Here is a 24,863-nt window from a genome sequence, read left to right as displayed (position 1 = left end):
CTCCTATGAAAGCCTGGAGTTGGATTTTAAGAACATAGAGGGGCCGGGGTGCGGCTCGGTGGTAGAGGGCCTGCGAGGCCCTGGGTTCCACCAGCAACCCGAAAAGAAATGTTTAATAAAAAAAAAATAGAAATAAAGTTGGAGAAGCACTGTCGTAAGAGTTACAAGATTCAACAGGAGCACACACAATGAAGCAACGGATGTAAACATGAAGATTGCAAAGTGGAATAAACATCTGGGCATCATCTTTTTAATCACAAACCCTGAGGAGTCTGCATCTGGAACCAGAGTACCATTGTCAAGATTCACTGACTCCTGTTTTTTTTATCATCGTTATTATTATTATTATCATTATTATTTTCTCTTTATTATGCTTTTAATCAAAAAATGACCAGGCACAGTGGCACACACCTGTCATCCCAGGGGCTCAGGAGACTGAGGCAGGAGGATCAAGAGTCCAAAGCCAGCCTCAGCAACAGCAAGGTGCAAAGCAGCTCAGTGAGACCCTGTCTCTAAATAAAATACAAAATAGGGCTTGGGATGGGGCTCAGTGGTTTAGTGGCCCTGAGTTCAATCCCCAGTACCCCAAAGAAATTTAATCAAAAAAGACCTTTGTTCTATATTAGCTGAATACAAAGAAAAACCTACTCCTCTCCCCACCACCGTTCTCCGACTGATCCCTCTCCAGACGAATATTGTCTGTGCTTCTTTCTACAATCTACGGTGGGAGCATGAGGAGTGCTCATTGCCACTGGGCGTCATGCTTCAGAAGAACCCATGCACCTTTTACAAACAGGGTGTGAAAGTGGAGTCCACAGACTTGGGCAGCTGTGACGCCCACAGAAGCTGAGCTCAGTGTTGGAATCAAGTTCGATTCCCCAAGTTTCCTTCTACAGTCTGTTTATACAAGGAATACCGAAAACACAGAGAGGAATTTTTCCCCTTTTTCTCTGTTTGAACTACCGAGATGTTACCTTTACTCATTACTCTGCAACTTGCTTCTTTCATGCAAAAAATATATATCTCAATGCAATGTCATAAATATCGTCCCAGAATAACATATATAAATCTACCTTGTTCTTTCCTTAAATCAACTTCACTAGGATAAAACCTACGCAGAATAAAACGTGCTCATTTTAAGTGCATGCACAGGTGTGCATAGGTGTGTTACCCGGAGAGCCCCCGGCACGGAGCAACTGTTTGTTAAAGCGAGGTTGCCAGGCATCCATCCCACCAAATCCAGGGCCATGCCCGGGCTCTTCCCTGGGCCTGGGAGGAAGGGGAAGTGGAAAGGAGTAGACAAGCCAGGGAATCATCAGTACAGGTGGCTTCAATGAGGCTTGAGTTGTGCCCCAAGGGTCCATGAGCTGGGAGCTTGTTCCTGAGAGTGGCAACGTTGAAAGGTGGTGGAATCCTTAAAAAAATGGGACCTGATTACATCAGTGGAGGTATTACCCCTGGAAGGGATTATCGCTAGTTTCACTGAGTTAATTCCCATGGGAAAGGGTTGTAATTAAAAAAAGAAAAGAAAAAAAAAGCAAGGGACTTGGGGCATAGCTCAGCAGTAGAGTGTTTACCAAGCACAGCAAGCACCTGAGTTTGATCCCCAATATTAGGGGCTGGGTCAGGGGAGTCTAAGTCTCTCTGGCTTCCTATCTCATCCTGTGATCTCTTTGACATGTGCTCCCTAAAACACAATGCCACCCACCATGAGCCCCTCACCAGAGGCTAAATGATGCAGCCCACCTGATCTTGGATTTTCAGCCTCCAGGACTGGGATCAGTAAACCTCTCTTCTTCATGAAGTACCCAGCCTCAGGCATTTTGTTGTAACAACAGGCCCTGGGCTAACACAGCAAGACTTGCTCCTCACCTCTCAAGGGCACAACCCAAGGCAATGCTGACCTCCGAGATAAGTCTCCATGTTTGATGAGGTGCCACAGAGGGGTGTTGAAAGAACGATCAAGGTTTGCTGTCGGAGAAAATGCCCGTTTATTGAGGAACAGCTCTGCATATTTATAGAGCCAGGGCGGTTTGACAGTTATGACAGTTTTCATAGTAGAAGGGTTTGACAGTTGGCATGGGGTTCTTTTTGATTGGTGGGTAAGGATCACGTGAGCCACCAGGGCTAGTCTGATTGGTGGGTAAGGATCACGTGAACCAGCAGGGCTAGTCTGATTGGTGGGTAAGGATCACGTGAACCAGCAGGGCTAGTCTGATTGGTGGGTAAGGATCACGTGAGCCAGCAGGGCTAGTTTGATTGGTGGGTAAGGATCACGAGAGCCAGCAGGGCTAGTCTGATTGGTGGGTAAGGATCACGTGAGCCAGCAGGGCTAGTCTGATTGGTGGGTAAGGATCATGTGAGCCAGCAGGGCTAGTCTGATTGGTGGGTAAGGATCATGTGAGCCAGCAGGTCTCACCAATGGATGGCTCTTCTTAGGGGATGGGGAAGTTAGTCTTTGGAGCCTGGGGAACTCCCAACAAGTGTGGGTTTGTTTGTCACACTGTCCCTTGATTTGGATCTATTGGATTGCCTCCCCCAGGTTATATTTTTGTCAAGACACTGACCAGGTGTTGCTGTGATGTTCTCAGAGGAAACACACCAGGGTCGCTGCTCCATGAAGATGGTATCTGTTCCTCTCTCCACTCTGAAGTGCTTCACTGTGGGTCAATAAATGGTCTGCAGGGAAATATTTTGAACCTGGTTCCCTACTCTTCCCAACAATATCTTGTCTAATGGCTTTAGCCTGTGTAGATGATTTTTGCACGTGGTGACTATTTCCATGGTGGTTGGAAAAACGTGAGTTTGTAAGTTCACCATTCTTTCTGCTTTTGGCAGAGGGTGCTGGACATGGAAACCAGGTTCTTGTTATTATTACCCAGCAATCTTCAATTGTTACCTTCTCCTCCCTTCCTTCTTCCTTGATATCATTGGGGACTTGGAGATTCTGTGGGTTATAACCCTTTTCTGCCATTGTTCATTGTGATGACCAGAGTATCTCAGATTTGAGGAGCCACATTTAAAGATTTTAAACCCAGAATTTTTATTTTCTAGTACTGGGGATTGAACACAGAATCTCACGCAGACTAGGCAAGTCCTCTATCACTGAGCTACCTTCCCAGACTTTTAAAAACTTTGATTGCATTTTTATTTTTGAGACAGAGTCTTGCTAAGTTGCCCAGGCTGACCTCAAACTTGTGATCTTCCTGCCTCAGCCTCCTGAGTAGCTGAGATTCCAGGCATGTGCCACGGCGGCTGGCTAGAGCCATGTCTTAAAGTCAAGGGAACCCCTGTATCACTGTGACATACCCCTGTCTTGTGTGTGAGTGTGTGTGTATTTGCTTCCTACTCTGTGATGGAAAGAAAGATGCTTCCAATATACCTTGTAACTTTCCAGCTGGGGCCCTGGAATCCGCCATTTCTCGAAGAGCCCTGGTAACTTTTAGTAGTCAGTGGTACTTAGGAACCAAGATCTGAGTGTGAGGAGTGCTCAGTACCACGGGACGTCATGCTTCAGGAGAACACACGCACTTTTCACAAACAGAGTATGAAAGTCAAGTCCACGGACTTGGGCAGCTGTGACTTCAGCAGAAGCTGAGCTCAATGTTGAAATCAAGTCTCATTCTCCACGGGCAGAGGCACTTGTGGGTTGGTCTCGGTGGCTCAGCATCCCTGTCTCCTGTTGGAGAATTACCTCTGCCCCTTGGGAAGAGTCGTGGTGGGACCATCTGTCAAGGTGTCGTGAACCACCCCGCACCATACCCACGGGGTAGGCCCTAAATCCCTAAATCAGACAGGTGCCCCTGGACCCAGGAAGGGTGCTGAAGGGGAGCATCAAGACCGACAGGAAAACCAGAGGGCTGACCGCGCATCCAGACTTGACCAAGCCATGTGCCCTTCAAGGTGCCCTTGAACACCCCTTTCTAAGGTCTGTTGCTCTCTCATTTCGCAAAAAAAAAAAAAAAAAGGCTTTTTATCTCACAAAGCTAAAAGCTTCCCTGTCTTGGTGGGAAAATCCTGACACAATAGAGCCCATTTGAACTTCTTTCTCTGGGATCAGTTCTGCCCCTCATCCTTCCCGCTTCACAGGGTTCAGCTGTTTTGACAAATGTCGAGATGGCTAGCGATACGTTTTCATCTCCTTCAAAATCCTCACAACAGATCCCCTGCTTGTAAGCCAGCATGGGTTTCCTTTGTTCCTTGAAGAAGATCTTTGAAAACTTTTGCTCGTCTCCTATGAATCCCCGCAGGGGGTTGGTTCTTTATTTACCTGCTTGCTTGTGTTGTGGGGAGTTCAAGAAAGCTCAAAATCCTGCTACTCACACCTTCAAAAAATTAGAAGAACCTCTAAGCAGCTTTTGTGTTCCTTTCTGCAAATCCTCTTTCCCTTCGAGCCCTTGTTTTCTTTCTGATTTTCAGCACACGGGCTCTAGGCGAGACGATGATGTCGGTGAAAAGATGGAAGGAAGGAAGGAAGGAAGGAAAGAGAGAGAGCAGAATCATCCCAGGAAGGAAGATTTTTAGACTCCCCCATGCTTCATAATGCAAAAACTCATGAAGACATTTTTTCTTTCCGTGAATGGGATTTTCAGCCACCCAACACTCTGAAACTGGACTCGTGTATCAAAATGATTCGATGACCGTGGAATGCCACCACCCTGGGGTTGGGGAAAGCAGAGATGCAAGGATGATGGACCCATGAGGGCCACCCATCCCCTCTAAACACATACCAGGAGACTTGAGCTCGCTGGGAGTCTTGGGGACACTAGAGATAAATGGGGTGATGCCAGGTTCCTAGCAGATACCAACTGGCAGAGTCTGAGGGCTTCCTTTCCCTGCCTGCCCGTATAAATCTAGACCTATAGATGGGGAGAGGTTCAGTCTCACCTGGTGAATTCAGCTGTATGCCGATGGAACCCGGAGGGTGTGGGGGGAAGAAGTTAGGATCCGTTGTTCTGAAGTTAGGAGCGATCGACAGGGATCCACCTAGGGCATTGCTTAATTTCCTATTTTTTGCTTCTCAAACATTAACTGAGGGTCAGTGCTACCTGGGAAGGACAAGGGGAGACAGTGCTCAAGTTAGGGCTCATAAGCAAGAACGGAACATCATCGTCGACGCCCTCACCGTGGGAATAGTCGTATCTGCGTGGTACAATGTTTGCAGCCAGTGGTGGGCTACCCACCCTCCAGGGGTGCACTTCCAAGTGCCGGGTCCTTGTACAAAGGCTATTTTTTCCCCCGCAGCTGGGGTTATTTATGGTGGAGTTCTAAGTGAGTCCTGTTGAGCAAGTGGGATCCCTGAGACTGCAGAAGGTGGAGCCAGCCCGAGATGAGTAGAGGCGTAGCATCAGGAGAGCCTCAAGGACAGATGTCCCCAGTCCTCCCCTTCCTGCTCGGAATCGTCAGGCCAGCAGGATAGGTCTGACCTGGGAGATCCTGGGAAATGAAGCATCTCTGACCCAGACTCAGACTTACTGAGTGGGAGTCTGCGTTTTCACCATCTCTAGGATCCACGGGCACACAGAGGCCTGAGGAGCTGTGCTGAGAACATCTGAGACCTTTCCCACCAGAATGTCTTAAGAGTCTCATTCAGGGCATTAAACAACCAAGGGTGACCAGATGACTTGGCTGGGGTGATTATACAGCCTCTTCTAGTGGTGCACGAGAGGACAGGCACACATTGGGACAGCTAAGAGCTGCAATTGCCCAAAACTGACATCATGCCATCCCTCGAGACGCCCACCACCATGCTGTGAGGGAAATGGTTCTGACAACCCCAATTTCCCTACCAGGGGTGAATTGTACATAAGGTGCTGCCTCTGCTGGAGATACTGGAAACCACCATCCCATTGTAGAGTTGGAGAAGCTGACGTTCTCAGAAGTGAAGCGACTCACCCAATGGCTCTGATGAGGTCCCACCAGGATTGAACACTGACCGCCTGGCTCCAGGAAATGGATTTCGTCTTATCAGCTTTCTGTTGCTGTAACAAAATACCTGAGGCTGAGCACTTTATAAGTAAAGAGGTAGATTTCACTTACATTTCTGGTAGCTGGAGGGTCTGAAGAGGATGGGGCCAGCATCCTGGTGAGGGTGCCCTGGCTGTGTCACTACATGGCAAAGAAGCAGGAAGAGAACCTGCTTAAGGGACCGAGCAGTGGCGTGGCCTTGCTGTACAACAGCCTCTTTTTGCAAAAGCTAATGTAATTGTCAGACCTGATCCACTCGCTCAAGATAGCATTGACCCATTCATAAGAACGGAGGCCCCAGGATCACTAAGCTCCACCTCAGTGGGGCTCAAGCTCCTGGCCCATGAACTTTTGGGGGGCACACCACATTCACTTCAGCAGGGACTCTCCTGCCGCCGTTGCTAAACCAGTGCAATAATGATCTGACTTGTGACTTCATGGAACTAAAACAGGAGTTTCCCCGACTGGTGAGGAAGCAGGATTTCTCTGGTGGGAAGTTGGGAGAAGAAGATACGCTGCCGTATCAGCTCCTGGGTGCCCAGCTCCATGAAGAACCCATCGTCACATTCATCACCTTCCTGGGTACCGGGGGGTGAGCTGATGCCAACAGACCATCCCTCGGAGACCCAGAAACCATCCAGGACAATGTGCAGCCCTCAAATCTGGGACAGGTGCCCCCTCTGGGTGATAATGGCCTATTTTTCTCCTCAGCAGGGCGACTCAACTCTTTCTTTCATCTCCAAGTGAGGCTGAAAAAAAATCAGATTTAGGACATCTTGCCGATCTGAACGAACTGGGATGGGGAACCCATTGTTGAGCTCTGTTTCCCCAGCTGCCCGCTGACCTGATTGTAGGCACTTAGGGACGCGTTCCCCACAGAGAGTCTGAAGAGCTTTGCTTCAAGTCATCGACAGAGACCTCGGGGTTTCGCCAACCACCCGCGCCTGTTTCCTTCTCCTCCAGCCCCTCCAGCCCTCCTAACATCGCCCAGAAATCGCGGGTGCCTGATGGGCCTCGATAAAAGGGTCCACGTGCGTTCCTCATCTAGGGCAAGGCTGGAGAACCGAGGGCCGTGTGCAGGAGATCACCATTTTGTGGACAGTTTAGCTTGGTATCACCTGTGCCTGCTCCCCAGGGCCACAGGCTTCCTAAGGAAGGCCCAGGAGGAGGGAGCAAAGCAGAATTCCCGGATCCATGCCCAGGTAAGTTAACTTGGCACATCACTGGTTCATTTCAGCCCACCTTCCGGACAAATCAGAAAAGAGAAGTCCAAAGGGAAATCTTGACATGGATTCCCAGGCGTCCAAGCACTGGCTAGCTATGTTCATTGTGTTATTAAAAAAACATAATTTGAGGGTCTCAGGGTTCTATAGAAGTGAGGCTGGCCAATGTCTTCCTCCAGATAGTGCATCCTAAAAGGAAGCTGGCTGGCAGGAAATAGGGTTTACAAACTCCCAGCTCTAGCCATACATTATGGAAGAGCCCACGTTGGTAACCAGCACATCAACCAAGCTGTCCCAGGTTGACAGAGCCACCTTGTGGCCAGCATTGGAAACAACATGACCCACCATCTTTCTCTTCAGGGAAGAGAACCGCCAGCCATTCATTCTGTTATCTCCCTATCACATTTTTGTTGTCGTTGTTGTTGTTGTCACCAAGGATCGAACTCAGGAGCACTGGACCACTAAGCCACGTCCCCAGCCCTATTGTATATTTTATTTAGAGACAGGGTCTCACTGAATTGCTTAGGACCTCACTTTTTCTGAGGCTGGCTTTGAACTCTCCATCCTCCAACCTCAGCCTCCCGTGCCACTAATAAGGGTAATTATGGTGAACTCCCCAAGAGTTATTATGAAGTTTCCATGAGGTGATGTAGGAGAAGCGCTTGTCAAGGTGCCTTGCCCACAGCAAACATCCTACTATGGTAGCTCGTGGGAGCAGGACATTCACTTTCATTGCTAGATCCCATGACTTGGTCACCAGAGGACTGTGAGCTCCTAGAGTCAGGAGCCACACACCCTCAGCTGGTGTTCCCAGTACCTGACACAGTGTCTGGCGCCCAACAGAGGAATGAGCCACCGCTTTCTCTTAGCTCCTCTCTTTATGTTTCTCCACTTCGGCTGTAAGCCTCTATCTACTTGGAGTTACGAGCTTACACCCATAGCCTCTGCCTCCCTCCTTCTTCTCCACCTGCTTCCCACTCTTGAACGGAACAGTGGCACCCAGAAAGAAGGAGCACCAAAGGACCGACAGGTTGGGAAGCTGTTAGTTCCTAACAATTGTCAAACGGCCACTGAGCCACATGATATCACTGTTTCCTGTGCTGTAGGTCAGAAAACACAGGCACAGGCCTGGTGCCGTGGTGCACGCCTGTAATCTCAGCCATGTGGAGGCTGAGGCAGGAGAACCGAGAGTTCAAAGGCAGCCTCAGCAACTTAGCGAGGCCCTAAGCAACTCCGTGAGGCTCTGTCTCTAAATAAATACAAAATAGAGTGGGGATGTGGCTCAGGGGTCGAGTGCCCCTGGGTTCAATCCCTGGTACCCAAAAAGAAACTGAATTGGAATGATGGTCATGCAACTTTTTTTAATCTACTAAAGATCTTTGGAGTACATATTACAATTGGTGAGTTTTTTAAAAAAATTAAAGGAGGATTTAGATTCAAGTTCTGGCTCCACCACTTAATCCCCAGGTGATCGAGAGTCACGTCATATAGTGACATGAGGCTCGGTGAGGACCGTTCAGGGTGGACGAGATGATGTCCACTGTGGCCACGGCACAGGGCCGACGTGAGCTCTCCACACCCCGTGGCTTTAGGAAAATCATTTCCACCCACATCCATCCCAGGTCCAAGGTCCAAGTTCCATTTTTACTGAAGTTGCTGGCTCCCATAGGCCCTGGGGCATATGTCAACTCTGCCATGTCCCCAAATCCCTGGTGCAAGAATCACTCAGAATATTTCTAGAACAGAATAGGGTGAGTCAGCTTCCCCCAATCCGCAGCTCCAGAAACGGGGGCCTCCCGGGGGGCTGGGACCAGGACGTGCACCTCCTCGCCGCTTTGTATTTCAGTTTGTTTGTTTTTCCTAATGAAAGAAAAGAAAGATGGAAGCCCTTGGCTTGGCGAGGGTCCGGCTGTCCAGAGCCGACAGACTCCCTGAAAGTCACAGGAAGCGTCCCAGCCTTAGCAATGGGCCTCTGGGGACCAGCGGCCGGAGAGAAGGTGATCCACTCAGCTGAGCTTCCTAATGAGGGCCACAGCTCAGCCCCTTTACGACCTCACCAAAGACTCCATAAAAGTCCTATATGAAAGGGACATGGGTGTGAGCATGCGGGGCGCTGTCCCAGGCACCAGATGGCACGCAGCCTCGGGTTTATCACCAGTGCGGTGACAGGCACAGGCCCGTGTGCCGGGGAGTGATCCTCAGTGGAGAAAAAGACCCTAGCTTGGAAACTTTGGGGGGATTTGTGGCTGGACAAAAACATCCCAGAGAGCAGCCGGAGTCAATATCCTCATTGAATTCTACAGTCTCTAGAAAAGCCACATCTGTCTGGAACATCCTGGGGACCCCACTGCAGGCCCCCCCTTTCCCTGCTGCAGCTGGGTGAAGTTAGATGTGACGTGTGCTCCTCCCACTCTCCACTTGGGCAATGGGTCTGTCGTTGGCGAGGGGCCTACCCAGGGCACTGTGCACACACGCTAGGCAAGTGTTCTGCCACGGAGCTGCACCCCCAGCCCACGAATTTTTTTTTTTCCAAATTTAAACCCAATCCCTTAAAGGACATGTCCTGCAAAGCACAACCAAAAGGCCCAGAGAGGATGCTTCCTGAATGCATCCCATCAACTTAACCAGCACCAGCTCTGGCCTCGCCCAGGAGCTGGTTAGAAACACACTGAGCCCCCCACCCCTACCCCAGACCTCCTGCAGGAGAAAGTCTGGCCGGGACGGCCGGCACCCAGCACTGCGTGGCTGATCAGGTCCTCGTGTGACTCTCAAGTCGGGGAAAGTTTTGAGAACGGTGGCTTCAACAAAGGTCAGACAAAGCCTTCAAACACTGCCCTCCCTGGTGTGGAAGCCCAAAGAGTGACACAGAAGAAAGAGTCCTGGTTCCTCCAGGAAAGTTTGCACAGGGAGAGCCAGAAAGCCACCACGCAGCTCGCCGAGTCAACCAGAAAGGTCTACTGTGGTTCAAGAGCAGGGCTGGGTGTCGAGGGCAGCCAGGGGTGAGAGGAGCCGATCCCAGCCCTGCCTCTGCCACTGAACGCTGGGTGCTAATCAGGACCTGCGCTTCCCGGGGCCAGCTGCAGGGGTGAAGAGCCCGACAGAACCAAGCTCTGGAAAGCCAGAATTCTCACGCACAGCTGGAAAGAGGGTCCGATGGTACCATCGCTTTGTGGAACAACTGGATAAAATCAAGCGAAGCTGAAGGTGTGTAGACCCTCGAGTCCAGCAATTCTCCACCCGGGGTCCACCCCACACCTGCAGAAGCTCCCTCCGTTTGCACAAGGGGAAATGGGTCCTGTTTCAAGTGCTGAGGTCTGTGACACCTACTGGGGTGTCTCTTTAGAGCTTATAAACCACTCACCCTTCTAAAACATAGGGTACAAGGGGACATGTTGATAGTGGATGACACATATTTAATAAAAGTGTGTATATAGGCACAAAATTAAAAAGACACAACAGCAGAATAGAGGTATCCAGCAGGATGGAAGGGGCGTGGAATGAATGCAGGATTAAGAGGAGTCCACGGGGCCTTAAGTTGAATTTGTTGTTACTTTTTTTTTTTTTTTTTTGTACCAGGGGTTGAATCCAGGGGAACTTAACCACAGGGTCACATCCTCAGCCCTTTTTATATTTTATCTTGAGACAGGGTCTCGCTGAGTTGCTTAAAGCCTTGCTAAATTGCTGAGGCTGGCTTTGAACTTGTGATCCTCCTGCCTCGGCCTCCAGAGCTGCTGGGATTGCAGGCGTGTGCGACGGCGCCCAACAGATATGCTACATTTTTAAGCTGAGAAATGGCTAAATGGTTGTTCGCTATATTAGTCTTTATGAGTTTTCATATGTCTGAAATGGTTCATAATGAAAGTATTTTGAATAAGTCGTCTCAAATAATTGATAAGTACAATTGTGCAAAGCAGGGCAAATGCTACAGGGTATCCTAACAGGAGATCTGAGGTTTGGTTTGGTTTGGTTTGGTTTGGTTTGGTTTGGTACTGGGCATTGAACCCAGGTGTGCTCTACCACTGAGCTATAACTCCAGTCCTTTTTGTTTTCTATTTTGAGACAGGGTCTCGCTAAGCTGCTGAGGCTGGCCTCAAACTTTCAATCCTCCTGCCTTGGCCTCTCAAGTTGCTGGAATTATAGTCATGAGTACCATGCCCAGCCCTGAAGAATTATTCCTCCTTTATCTCAAAATCCCCTTAATCTTCCTTGCATGTGTGAGTTTGCCAGGATGAACCCAGCTACTATGAATAACTATAAAGCTCTAATTAAAAAAAAAAAAAACTGCCTTTGACAGTTAACCCCAGCCAGTTATCAATACTACTTTATTTTTTTAATGTTTATTTTTTAGTTGTAGTTGGACACAATACCTTTATTTCACTTATTTGTTTTATGTGGTGCTGAGGATCGAACCCAGGGTCTCCCACATGCGAGGCAAGTGCTCTACCGCTGAGCCACAATCCCAACCCAATGCTACTTTATTTTTGCTTGTCTAAATTCTTCAATTTTTTTTCCTACTAGGAAAATATACCACTTATATTTTGAAATCTCTGACACTTTTGAAGGAGACAGTCAAAATCTTCTTATAAAAGTTTGCAAAGAATTCCCCAATGTTCTGCTTAGCTAATGCATGTTTATAAGGATACACAAGGAGGAGGAGGATTCCGGAAGGATGTATGTAAGAAGCCCACAGTCACCACCTCTGGGTTATAGAAATGCTGGAAATGCATATTTGCTTCTCCCCTAGGGGCACCTGCTATCTTCATCCAATCTGTCCCTCTCTCTTTCTTCTGAAACAGACTCCCCTTCTACGCAAACCTGCTTCAAGTGGGACCTTCCTGGATTGTGTCTCCCCTGGTCATGAAAAACTGACCAATCAGAGCACCTCAGGGATTACAGGATTGGCCCAAGGAGACACATGTGATACACATCCACCAATCAAGCCCTTCCCTGAGATTTGTGTACCTGAATACTAAGAAAAGACTGTTTCCTTCCCGTAGGTTGTCCAGTTGATAGGGATTTGTCTGGAGGTTGACAGTGTCAACATCTTCCTCCATCTGGAGAAATGGACAGAGAGAATGAGCAAGATGCATTCAACCAATTTTCTTCAAGCCCTGGATGCAGCCATGCCTGATCCACCCCCTTGAACATCCCTTTTACAAGGGGCAATACCTTTTCATGAATTGCCTCAATCGGTTTGCAAATTTCCAACACGTTCAGCTGAATGAGTTCTAATTTTTACACGTCTTTTGTTCCCTTCTATTTTCTCCATTATCCACAATAAGCATATATCTTGTATAGAACATGTCTCAGATTTAAAAAAAAAAAAAAAACAGCAATAAAGAAAACTGCAGATGTGCACTGTCTGTAGAGAGCGGCCGTGGACACCCTTCCTCCAAGGCACAGGCTGAGTTCGCCCCATCTGGGGGAGGCCACCATTTGGCTGTGGATCTGCAGGTCCTCTGGCTCTTGGAAGGTCTCCAGACCTGACTCACTTCTTCCACACTAAAGCCTTAACCCCCGCAAACCCAGGGCCCTGACAAACCCACCTTTCCCAGCAAACCCCCCCATTGGGTCTCCGCTTTAAAGTGATAATTAATACAAAGTTGGGTGTCTTTTTTCCCTCTGGGAGAAAAATTCTTTAGCAGCATGAAGTGGAGCGGAGTGTGGGTGGATTTAACAAGGAGGTGGGAGCTTATGTAAGTGGCATTATTATATATGATTATATCACCAGGGTAAGAGAGACTGGCTCCTGTTTGGGTGTGACACCGATCATTAAGTTTGAGGCTTACATGAAATAAGATGAAGAGAAGCCAGAGGGGCCTTTGCAGCCCGAATCTGGCCTCTCTTCCTCATCAGAGTAATCCCAACCCTTATCCAGCCCTACTACGTCACAGGCATTAAGTGCTCATGGCAGTCCCATGAGGAGTATCCTTACTGTCCCCATTTTACAGACGGGGAAACAGCTACAGAGAGATGCCCCCACTTTGTGCAAGATCCCTGAGCTGCCAAGCACGAGAGCCAAGATGGCAGCCCGTGCTGTCCAGCTCCCAGGTCCACATCCTGAACCCCGAAGTCAAGCCATCAGCAAAGCCACACAAAACCAGAACTCCCAGGAGGACCCCTGAGGTCAACCCATCACACCATCCTTCAGTTGGCGAGGGAGTCGACCCAAATATCTTCACTGTGTTGTATTTTTGATTAAATCGACTCTCTGACTTCCTCCAACCCAGACCATCCGGAATATTCTCCACATTGTGCTTGTAAGGCAGACAGTTCACGCCGGAGGGCCGTCGACCAAATCCAGCCCACAGACGTGTCTGCTTGGCCGGATCAGGTTCTTATTTTTCCAAGTGTTTCATTTGGGGTGGGCGCTGTCTGGTTTAGAAGTCCCCACTCCTCCTGAATGTCTGACACCTGGCCCACGTCACTCAGCACAGGGAGTCTGAGTTGGCAGCTTGCAATATAAGGAACCCCTGGTCACGCAGGGAGGAAACTGTCATTGGCTCCAAGAGTATCGGGTGTCAGGACAGCTAGGCGGTGTGGAGCGCTTACTCAGTGCCACAGGCCCTAGCCTCGTCCCATTAGATCACAGTTCATCCTGTGGGAGGGCAGTGCTCTTGGCAGGTCTCCTACTGTGGAGAGTGTGACCCAGCAGGGGCTCCACTAGATTCAAAACCCAGTGCACCCCTCAATAATACAGTGCATCGAGGAGACGAAGGTCTCCTCCGGGGACACCCCGACTTCTCCAGACTGCATGGCCCAGAGCCCCTGACCCTGTCCTCTCCTGCCCTCCTCTGCCTGGTCCCACACCGCAGTTCCCTAATGACGCCGCCTGCACCCTGAGACCCCCCCCCCAGCCCTGTCTGTCTGTCAGAGGACCCAGACTGACACTCAGGGCTTTCCTGGGATGTTTTAGCCCATTTTTTCACTGCTGTGACTAAAAGAACCTACAGAACAATTGTAGAAGAGGAAAAGTTTATTTGAGGGCTCAAAGCATCAGAGGTCTCAGTCCATAGACAGCCAGCTCCATTCCCGAGTGAGGAAGGACATCACAGGTGAGGCAGGACATCATGGCAGAAGAGGGTGGCAGCCAAAAGCAGCTCACATAGTGACCAGAAAGCAGAGAGAGAGAGGTCTCCACTCCCCAGATACAAAATATGTACCCCCAAAGCCACGCCCACCTCCTCCAGCCACGCCCACCTCCTCCAGCCACGCCCACCACTGCAGCCATGCCCATCATTGCGGCCACGCCCACCTCCAGTCACGCCCATCACTGCAGCCACGCCCACCTCCAGTCACGCCCATCACTGCAGCCACGCCCACCACTGCAGTTACCACTCAGTTGATCCCCATCAGGGGATCGATTCACTGAGGCTCTCACAACCCATTCATTTCTCCTCTGGACCCTCTTGCATTCACACATGAGCTTTTGGGGGACACCTCACATCCAAACCGTAATATGAGATCCCACAACCAGGAAGCCACTCACCAGGACCTGAACAAACCAGGTCCCCAAGCTGAGCTCTGAACCCTTGTCTCCTGGGCAGTGTTTTTCCCCCGGGGCTGGGGGTTGCTGCTCTGGGGTGCTCTACCACCCAGCTGCCTCCCCAAAACTTTTATTTTTGTTTCGAGACAGGGCCTGGCTGCTGAGACTGGCCAGTCACTGTGACCCTCCTGCCTCGGCCTCCCCAGGAGGTGGGATTGCAGGCGCCCCTCGGGCTGGTCTTTCCTTTCTGCTTGAACACATCTGCATGTTCCAGTCACCCTCGCGAACCGCAGTGAGAGTTAATCCCCACTGAAGACATCCCTCCTGGACCCACAGGAGCCCCACAGACAGAAAGGAGAGCTCAGCGGTCTCAGCCGTGAAGGGATGCAAGCCAAAGGCACACCCAGATCTCCTCTCCCTCCAGTCAGGACGGCAGCCATGGAGGATGCAAATGATAATCAAGGCCCGAGAGGACGTGGAGACCAGGGGGACGGTGGATCAGTACCACCGCCTTGGAAATCAGTGTGGAGGCTCCTCAAAAGACCAGGCCCCAGCCACCAGGTGGCCCAGCGAGGCCGCCTCCATATTCATCCCAAAGAATTAAAGTCATCTTACGGTGGAGACAGGTGACAGGCGCCTACCCCTGTTTACAGCAGCGCAATTCACCACAGCCAAACTGTGGAGCCAGCTGGGCATCCTCAGTGGCTGAATGGACTCAGAGGGTCAAGGTCATGTGTCTTCTCTCATAGGTGAAGCTCATTCATAAGCAAAAAGCCATGGGGGGGGGGGGTCATGAAAGTCAAAGGGACCCCAGCAGGAGGAAAGGGACCAGGCAAGAGGAGAGCAGGGACACAGGACGTGCTGGGGAGGGACACTGGCCAGGGACAGTGGTATTGCTCTATCCAGTGTGTGCGAGTACGTGACCTTGAGTCCCACCATTCTGTGCAACGGTAATGCACCAATAAAAAATACGGGGTATAAAAGATACATAGGCCCCCAAAATGTATATTACAACCTGGCCCCCAAATAATCGCCCTCCCAGACTCTCCCTAGCCCCTCCTCAGAGCTGGGATTTATGGTCATCGTCTAAAATCTCCCAAAGGTGATCCACGGCCAGTTGTCTTTGTTTCCCCAGGAGAACCCACGGGACAGGTCCTGGTCACCTCAGCCACACCCGTGGACACACCAAGAGCAGGCAGGAGGGGAGCTGGAATTGCCAGCAGACTGTTCTCACCTCCTCCCTGACCCGGCAGGAAGCTCATTCATAAGCAAGGAGTCAGGGGAAGCATGTGGACATTCCTGTCTGGGTTTTTGTTATCTAAATGGTAAGGAAGCTTGTTTCCAGGATGGGCTGCAGACTGAGAAACTTTGACCCACAGCCTAGTAGGTGGTCAGGAAATGTGGGTTGAATAAATAAAGGTATGAAGATCAGAAGAGAGGAGGTGACAAGACGGAGTGAGCGACTGGATAGGGGCCCAGAGATGGTGGTTTATGGTTTTACGGGCTTAGGAAGGGCCAATGGTGTCCTGTGCCACCCTCTCAGACCCAAGGGAATCACAGCTCGGGACAGCTGCCATTCAAGATCCACCATCTCCAGGGGGGCTGGGGTCGTGGCTCAGCGGTGGAGCACTCACCTAGCAAGTGCGAGGCCCTGGGTTCAAATCTCAGCATCACATAGAAATAAATAAATAAAGGAATCATGTCCAACAACAACTAAAAAATAAAGATTAAAAAAAATTAAATGCATTTATTGACAAGGGAAGCTGGGTGACACCTCTGTAAGTGGAAAGCCAACATTCACGACATAAGCTGTAGGCGACCATAAAAAAACGAGGACAAAGAAGACCTCCTCAAAATCCACTTCCAGCTGGAGCCCTCTGCTGAACCCCGCCCGCCTTGAGGGCCTTTCTGTCTTTGCTAAGATAAAGGGGTGCAGGGAGAGGGGTTGGAGGCGCCCTGGTCTCCGACTGATATTCTCCTGGGTGGAGGGAGATGAAACCAGAAGCAGGATAGAACCATCTTGAGATCAGACCTGATTTTTCGTGGTGCTGGGTGGAGCTGGGGGCGGGGCCTGTTAGGTTAGTGCTCTGCGGCTGAGCCACGCCCCCGACCCCTGGCAGCCTGAACCTCTGCAGCCTCCGAGTGCAGGCCCCGCCCTCTCCCTCCCAGCTGCTCAGAGTGGGAGGGGCCGGCAGCCCCTGCAGCACCTGGAAGGTTGTTAGAGCCGCAGACTCCAGGGGCTGGGACTGGGACCTGGGACCGGACTTAGCAATCCCTGCAGGAGATTCTAATGCACTCTTGAATTGGAGACCACCCAGCCTCTGACCGGTCCACCTGCCCACTCCCCTACAGCCACCAGCCCAGCCCAGCGTGACTTTATTGATTTATTTAATATTTTGGTGCTGGGGGTGGAGCCCAGGGCCTTGTCCACACTAGGCAGGCTGCTCGCTCTGTCACTGAGCCGCCCACCAGGTCAGAGTGGTCTTTCCAAAAGCAGAAATTACATCACTTCATTTCCCTGTCTTGGAAACCCCTCCACAGGCTTTCTACTGGGTTTAAAATAAAATCTAGATTTCTTCCTTTTCCATCAAAAGTCAGAAGCTAGGCCCCTACCCCCACCTGAGAAAGCCCCTGATATTACTTCCCTTCCTGGTGGGTTCCAGACCCCTCCCCTTCTCTGGGTCCCTCAAATTACCCCAAGGACACTCCTGCCTCAGGGCCTTTGCATGTACCCCTGCCTGGAAGAAAACACTGCCTGCGTGCCTGTAGTTCTCTCCCTTGGGTCATTCAGTCCCTGGTCACCTGGCACGTACCCAGAGAGGCTATCCCTGGCCACCAACTAAAAGCTGCCCCTCCTACAGACCAACTCATCCCAGCCGAGCCAGGATGATCCCAGTACATGATCATTATCTGTCCTCACTCTGGCGTCACACCAAATTTTAAAAGTCCCCCCAGGGTCCCCCCACTGGCCCTGAACCCTCGGCTGCTCTTTTTCGGTGCTGATAACGCCAAGGTCGCGGGGTTCGATCCCCATACGGGCCACCAAATGCCCCAGTCTGGCTGGGCACCATTCAGGAGCCACTTGTCAAAAGAAACGAACTTTATTTTTAGAACCACACACGCCACACCACACAGCTCCTCAGGAAAACCCTCAGAGCCCAGCTGCCACCACCGGCTTCCCACGGCTTCCCCGCTGGTGGGTTCTCTCCTTCTTCCCCGAGGGCCTGGGTTCCCCCCCAGGACAGGAGCCAGGGGTGATCCCCCACAGCTGGATTCCTGGCCCCCAGCCCGACTGGCACCAATCCTGGGACGCCCCCTGCTGGGAGGTCAAAGCCCTGGACCTCCGTTCCCACCACCAGGGCCTCACAGCGCTGGGGACTGGACCAGGGCCTCCCCAGGCCAGGAAGGGCTCTCCCCGTGGGCCACACCCCAGCCCTGCAGGAGGCCTGGATGACCGGCCCCCGCCTGCTGCCCACTGCGGGATTCTGACCCCTGGAACCACAGGGGCTAATGGGGTGGAGTTAAGCCCTAAAACTAAAAACTAGGGACTCCCTCGTCCACCTTCTCTGCTTCCTTTGGCTTCCATGACTGTAAATTCCTAGAATTGTCCACATTTCTGCCCCACCCCACCCCACCCCCGCCCTTTGCCTCCTCCAAGAGAATAAAAGCCCCACAGGCCCCCGCCCTGGCCGGGCTCCGGCCTGTGTGGCTCAGGGGCCTAGAACGGGGCCTGAGGCAGGCAGACCCTCCACCGGCACAGGCTGCGGGAAGTGTGTCCTTCTGCCAGGTGGAAACTCTCAAGCCCCTGGGCAGGCTGCAGGGGGCCTTGGGGGTGCCAGGCCGCGGGAGAAACCCTGGCTCCATCTCCCCCCTGCCTACGGGGCACCAGACACCCTCAGTGTTCAGGGGGGCCATGGAGTGGAGGTCAGGGGCGGGATCCAGGCTCAGAGCTCCTGGGCTCGGATCCTGGCCGGGTGCTGTCCAACCACAGGACATCACCAGTTACTGAGGCTGGAATCCTCCGACAGCCTCACGTTTGAAGTCTTGTTAAAAGGTGAAAGACCCCCAGCAGCACCCCAGAACAGTGAGGTTAATTTTAATGATATCTTTTGTGGAAACCTAATCAACACCCGACACGGCCATCCTACAGGGGATCCATATAAAAGGGATCCGTGGGACATCTGCCTGCCCTTCAGGCACCCACTGCTCCTGAACTCCCGGGGGTGATCTTACCACGGTTCAGTTTGGACCTTAGATTCTCAGCTGTTAAAGGGAGACACAGCCCCACAGAAACCACCGCTTGGCTCCAGGTTTTAAACGAAATGTAAATTAGTGAAAGTTCAACAGAATTTAAAACCCGCTCCCTCCCACCAGGACCCATCTCAAGGGCTCCCCGGAGCACACGCCATGGCTGGGCCACCCTGCCACCACCCCTGGCTCAGTCTCCTTCCGTCATGCACACAATGGGCCGCTTTGTGTCACCACCTTTGTAGCAGGTGGAGTCAGGGTGACAAGTCACGGGCACATGGCGATGGCCTCATAGGAGGCTCAGCCTTCACTCTCCAACCTCGAATAGGCCACTTCATGGGGACTCAGCCTGGGCTGGCAGGGACACCCAGCAGGGAGCCCCCAGCCACCTCCAGGTGCTCTTAGGGAGGGTCTCCACCGAGTGTCTGAAGGTGGACCCCACTCACCTCCCGACCTGGGCAAGACCCCTCCTGGCTCCTGGTCTTCATCTGTAAATTGGACAGAAAGCATTGGCGCAAACCTGGGCTGTGCCTGGCACACAGTCAGTGCTCAATAAGTGGCTGACCTGCCAGCTCCCGGGGGCAAGGACCACAGCTGAGTCTCATTCCCAGCTCCACGCCCCGTAGCAGAGCTGAGTGGGTTGTGCACAAGCGTGGTCGTGTGTGTGTGTGTGTGTGTGTGTGTGTGTGTGTGTGTGTGATGAAAACTGGTGGTTTGCTTCCTCGGTGCCAGGGCCAGGGTGAGGGTGAGGCAGTGAGGTCTTCTTTTGGGGAAAAAAATTTTGACAGGGCAGTTGGGCACAGCGGTACACACCTGTCATCCCAGGGACTCGGGAGGCTGAGGCAGGAGGATTGCAAGTTCAAGGTCAGCCTCAGCCACTTGGACCCTGTCTCAAAATAAAAGTAATAAAAAGGGCTGGGGATGTGGCTCAGTGGTGAAGCGCCCCTGGGTTGACTCCCCAGTACCACGGGGACACCAAAAATCCCAGTCATCAAGATATTTTAGGGGGCTGGGGATGTGGCTCAAGCGGTAGCACGCTTGCCTGGCATGCGTGCGGCCCGGGTTCGATCCTCAGCACCACATACCGACAAAGATGTTGTGTCCGCCGAGAACTAAAAAATATTAAAAATTCTCTCTCTCTCTCTCTCTCTCTCTCTCTCTCTCAAAAAAAATAAAAATAAAAATAAATCCCGTGAGATTCAATAAGGATGGGGTGGAGGGTATAGCTCAGGGGTAGGGTGCTTGCTTAGCATTCCCCCAAGTACCCAGCAGCCCAGCGCCCGAGACAGACAAGGGCCCAGAGAGGACAGACTGCCGTGGGCGGTTTAAACACGGGTCGCAGTGTCTCCTGCTGATAGAACCTATGGTACCAAAGGACCCGGTGACTCCGTCCCTCAGGAGAAACAAACACCGAGAAATGGCCCCTGGGTACAGTGGGCGCTAGTTCTGTTGAGAAATTCAAGCAAAACTCAGAAACTCGCCACCTGCAAGTCAGCCCAGATGGCTGGTGGAAGTCACCTGCGTCCCCTCAGGGACTCCATGTCCACTGGGCTGCGGAGGCTCAGCAGCATCACCCCATAACATGCTCCCAGGTCCCCCTGAGAGCAGCCAGGGCAAGAACGGCCCAGGGAGTGGGAGGAAGGGGCCCCCAGGAGGACCAGGGCTGGTGGACACCTGGGGACAGAGGCCAGTGTCCACTTGAATAATTCTTCATTCACAGCACCCTCGTGTTTTCTGTATTCTATCCATGAATATTATATTTCATGGTTTTAATTTGGGGGGTTCTGGGGATTGAACAGGGGTGCTCTGCCACTGAGCCATGTCCCCAGCCCTTTGCTGGTTTTGATTTTGAAATGGTCTCTAAGTTGCTGAGGCTGGCCTCAGCAACTTGTGATCCTCCTGCCTCAGCCTCCAAAGTAGCTCGGCTTCCGTCTCAACTTTTTATTGTGAAGAATGGAAAGCATGCACTAAAGCATTCTGTGTCACGCAGGCCCACAACCCAGCTCCCCAAACCACGGACCCCCAGCCAGCCCTGCCCTGTCTCGCCCCAGGACCAGCTGTGACAACGTTTCATCCCTATGGCCATGTGTAGCTCTCAAAGACCAGGGCTCTTTTCTCACAAACCACCTACCACCTGAAGAGCGGATCGCTCCCGAATGCCCACAGACGCTCAGATTTCTAAACGTCTCACACAGACACCTGCCTTCACTTTGGTCGGGGGTTAAGTGAGCTCTGCTCGCTGGGAATTGCCCGCTCTGTCTCCTAAGTCTTGCCCGGAAGTTCTGCTTCAGGGCTCCCCACGAGTTCATGTGCCCGTGTGTGTGTCCCGGGGACCTTTGGAAAATGCAGGTTCTGACCGAGTGGGTCGAGTGTCACCATCAGAGGGTGTCAATGCCACGAGTCCGTGGGCCACACCTTAAGTGGCGACGACTTCAGAACAAGAGGAAGGACCGTTCTAAGCCACGCTGTCGTGTTGGGCAATGTCCCACGTCACAGCTGGAAGGGAGGGGGCCCCCGTCTTCCCTGGAGGGGCAGCTGCTGATCACCCCTGCCGCGGGCACCTGCCGTGGGCACCTGTCTCCCAGAGGCACACTGGAAGCTGCAGCACTGGTGCCTGACACCCTGACCACCCAGGCGCTGGTCCCCACCCCAAAGGCCACCTATTCGAGGCCGATGGATTGCTCTGCTGTCCCTGCAAGACACAAGACAGGGCAGGAGAGGACTTGCTCCTCCTCTGATGGCCCTGCTTTGCTGAGGCCCAACTCCCACAGGGCTGCCGAGCCCCCCAGTCGACGTCCAGCAAGCTGAGGCCTGCGCCCTCCAGAGCACGGCCGGTCTAATGGGACAGTGGCAGCATCCCGTCACCAAGGTCACCCTGGGCCAACACACACGTCCCCCCCCAAGGCATTCCCCCAACTTACGCATTAATATAACTTATTTATTTATGTGCTATTTCCTGATGACTCCATCATGGGTCCGTACCAGAGGTTTGGTCTCTTTCAAATTATTTTCTTCATGCCATTATTGTTTGGGGGCGGGTACTTGGGATTGAACCCAGGGGCACCCGGGCACTGAGCCACCTCCCCAGCGCTATTTTGTATTTTATTTAGACACAGGGTCTCACTGAGTTGCTCAGGGCCTCGCTGTTGCTGAGGCCGGCTTTGAACTCGCCATCCTCCTGCCTCAGCCTCCCGATCAGCTGGGATGACAGGCGTGCGCCACCACGCCCGGCTGGGAAGTTATCTCTTCATGCTCCTAACAGCTAACTGGAATGAAATGTCCCTTCCATCATGAGGACAGGCGACAAAATGTGGTCGCGTCAGCAGAACCTGCCACTTTGTTCTCCTGTCCTGTCACATTGTTTCTGCAGAGACCTTGGAGCGTCATTTACACTCATCGTGGCTTTGAAATTACAGTCGTAGTGCGCTGCCCACCCACCCACCCCACCAGGTCTCAGGGGGTTCACAAAGAGGCCCTCTGGCTCCATCACGGTTGGACAGTGACATTTGGACGGCTGTGTTTCCACATGGTCGTGGCCCCTGTAAACCTGGAGATTTCAGGTTTGGAAGCACCTCCCTGATCCCCCAGGAGCCACCGTGCAGAGGAGACGCAGAGCTGGGCTTGGGAGCCCACACCCTGGTCCCCCGCGGCGCAGGCTGGAGAGGGGCACAAACAGCAGCCCTGGGCAGGATCCTGCTGTCCTCCTTCCCAGGGCAGGGACCTGAGGTCCAGCAGGGGGACTTGAGCTGGCAGGACACACGGCAAGGTAGAACCTGGGACTGAAGAGGAAGCCCGGGTGTCCCACGGGCAGCACGGCACCTTTCAGCTGCACCATGCTGCCACCTAAGGACACAGGCTCTCACGCCTGTGGCCGAGCAAGGCCACGGGGGCTGTTTGTGCAGGAAGACAGACGCAGGTCCATCCTGAGTTCACACCGCACGGCCATCAGGGATGCCCCTCGGGTCAGCTGCTGGGACAGGCACCTGGGGGCACTGGGGGGAGATTACCCGGCCACGGGGTACACGATCCAATTCTTACCAGCCCCTGTGTTCCAAGGAGACCTGCACAGGACCCTCCCCGGACCCTCGCCATGAGCTACATACAGTAGGTACGTGAATACCCAGTGACAGCCAGGCACCGTGGCCCACGCCTGTCATCCAGCAGCTCCGGAGGCTGAGGCAGGAGGATCGCAAGTTCAAAGCCAGCCTCAGCCACTTATCACGACCCTAACCAACTCCGTGAGACCCCGCCTCAAAATAAAATATAAAAAAGGGCTGGGGATGCGGCTCAGTGGTTGAGTGCCTCCGACTTCAATCCCCGGGACCCTAGATAAATAAATAAACAAATACCCAGCAACACAGCAATAACTACCAAAAAAAAAAAAAAGACCAACATAATAAGATGCTGCACAGAAGTTAAGAGAAATTAGTTCTATGTGCACCAGCAAGAACTGGTCTCAGCGACACATTGTTGAATGAAAAAGGCCAATTTGAGAAACCTCCACACAGCAGGCTACCCCTTCAGGGAACAGTAGTAAAGATGGCCACAGGGGTCTGTGGATTTAAGTGTCTTAAGGTCTTCAGGATGCACAGCGTGCTCACAACCCTGAGGGTTAGAACTGGGGTACAGTGATTCAAAAGACTGGGTTTGCATTTTCAAAAAAAGAATAGATGCTCCCCTGTCAGCCGGGACTCGCAGCTGAGTGCCCCAGGACGGAACGAATTGGGATTAAGGACCCCAGCCCACCTGGGGGTGCTTCCAGACAGTAAGTGGAGGGTCCCTCCCGGGGTCCTGAGACCCACGAGGCCAGAGCCCCTCAGGACAGAGAATCCGAGCATCAGTCCCGTCTGACACACTGCCTGAGCCCCCATCCTTCACCCACGAGCACCAGTGAGCGCCTTCTGCATACTGGGCACTGCCCCCCACCCGCCCCACGGGGCCTGCAAGACTAAAACCCAGCAGCAAGATGACAAGACCTGGGGGGGGCGTTCCATGAGGAAGGCGCTGTCGCTGGGGAAGCGGGGTGGGACCCCAGGGCTCTGAGCGCCCCCAGGTGAATGCAGACCTCTCTCCTGGGGAGCGCCACACTTACCTGGTGACCTCCCGCCCTCCTTCGCACCTGCTCCTGGGTTTTCGGTTGAAAGAGGAATTGCCGGGACTCGGCAAGGTCTGGCCACATTCTGCGGCTTCCTGCACAGTCCAGGAGTCGGGTGCCCCTGACCAGGGTCCTCTCCCCCCACTGGCAGCCCTGGGCCTGGCCCCTGCCACCTCCTCCCTCAAAGCACCGTGGAACCCAGTGCCCTCGGGAGCTCCACCTCCTTCTCCCAGAACAGGTGTGCGGGCTGCACGGCCCTGTGCAGCAAAGAGCTCGGCACACCTGGGCTCCCATCTCCACGGCCACGCTGGGGCTTGTCCCCCACGGCCCTTCCCCCTGGCCCAGGTCACGCACCTGACCTCAGAGCCCCGTGCTGAGTTTCCAGGGGGCTGGCACCTGGCCCCCAGCTTCAAAGATCCGCCAGTCCCCCTGGAACAGGGACAGCTTAATGGAAGGAGAGGGACACAGTGTACCTGGGGCCACCCACCAGGGAGGGGCGGGGGAGCGGGCAGCAGTAAGCAGTGGCCGCAGGAGGACTTGGGGGTCTAAGGCAGACCCCTCGCGGACCCTCCCCAGAGCCTTTTTAGGGTGAGCAGACTCACACAGGCCTGCTATGGAGTCAGTGGATGATTTTTTCATGGTTGTAACTGCTGTTAAAAAAATTAATTAACCCCAGCGCCACACACACACAAAAAAAGTTAATTTAAATTAAAAAAAGAATGTGATATACTGTAGGGCGGAAGCAGCCCACCAGGAAAGAGCCCAGGAGGTGGAAAAAGCCCAGGGTCAGCCAAAATCGCAGAGAGGACTGGAGCCTCCCTCTGGAGGCGGGTAGAAGGTGAGG

At 52.6% G+C, this 24,863-nt stretch overlaps 1 long non-coding RNA gene across 1 annotated transcript; it reads right to left on the bottom strand.

The window, feature by feature from the left end:
- Positions 1-1,899: 1,899 nt before the first annotated feature.
- On the bottom strand, positions 1,900-5,985 carry LOC144367075 (uncharacterized). Its single transcript, XR_013426281.1, has 3 exons — positions 5,896-5,985; positions 4,888-5,048; positions 1,900-4,429 (listed from the first exon to the last, which is right to left on the bottom strand). It is a non-coding gene; the product is annotated as an uncharacterized LOC144367075 (long non-coding RNA).
- Positions 5,986-24,863: the final 18,878 nt, after the last annotated feature.

This window comes from Ictidomys tridecemlineatus, chromosome 10, assembly GCF_052094955.1.
Source record: "Ictidomys tridecemlineatus isolate mIctTri1 chromosome 10, mIctTri1.hap1, whole genome shotgun sequence".
Taxonomy (NCBI): domain Eukaryota; kingdom Metazoa; phylum Chordata; class Mammalia; order Rodentia; family Sciuridae; genus Ictidomys; species Ictidomys tridecemlineatus.
Note: the sequence above shows the minus strand (reverse complement) of the source record. Positions and strands in the feature narration are given on the sequence as shown.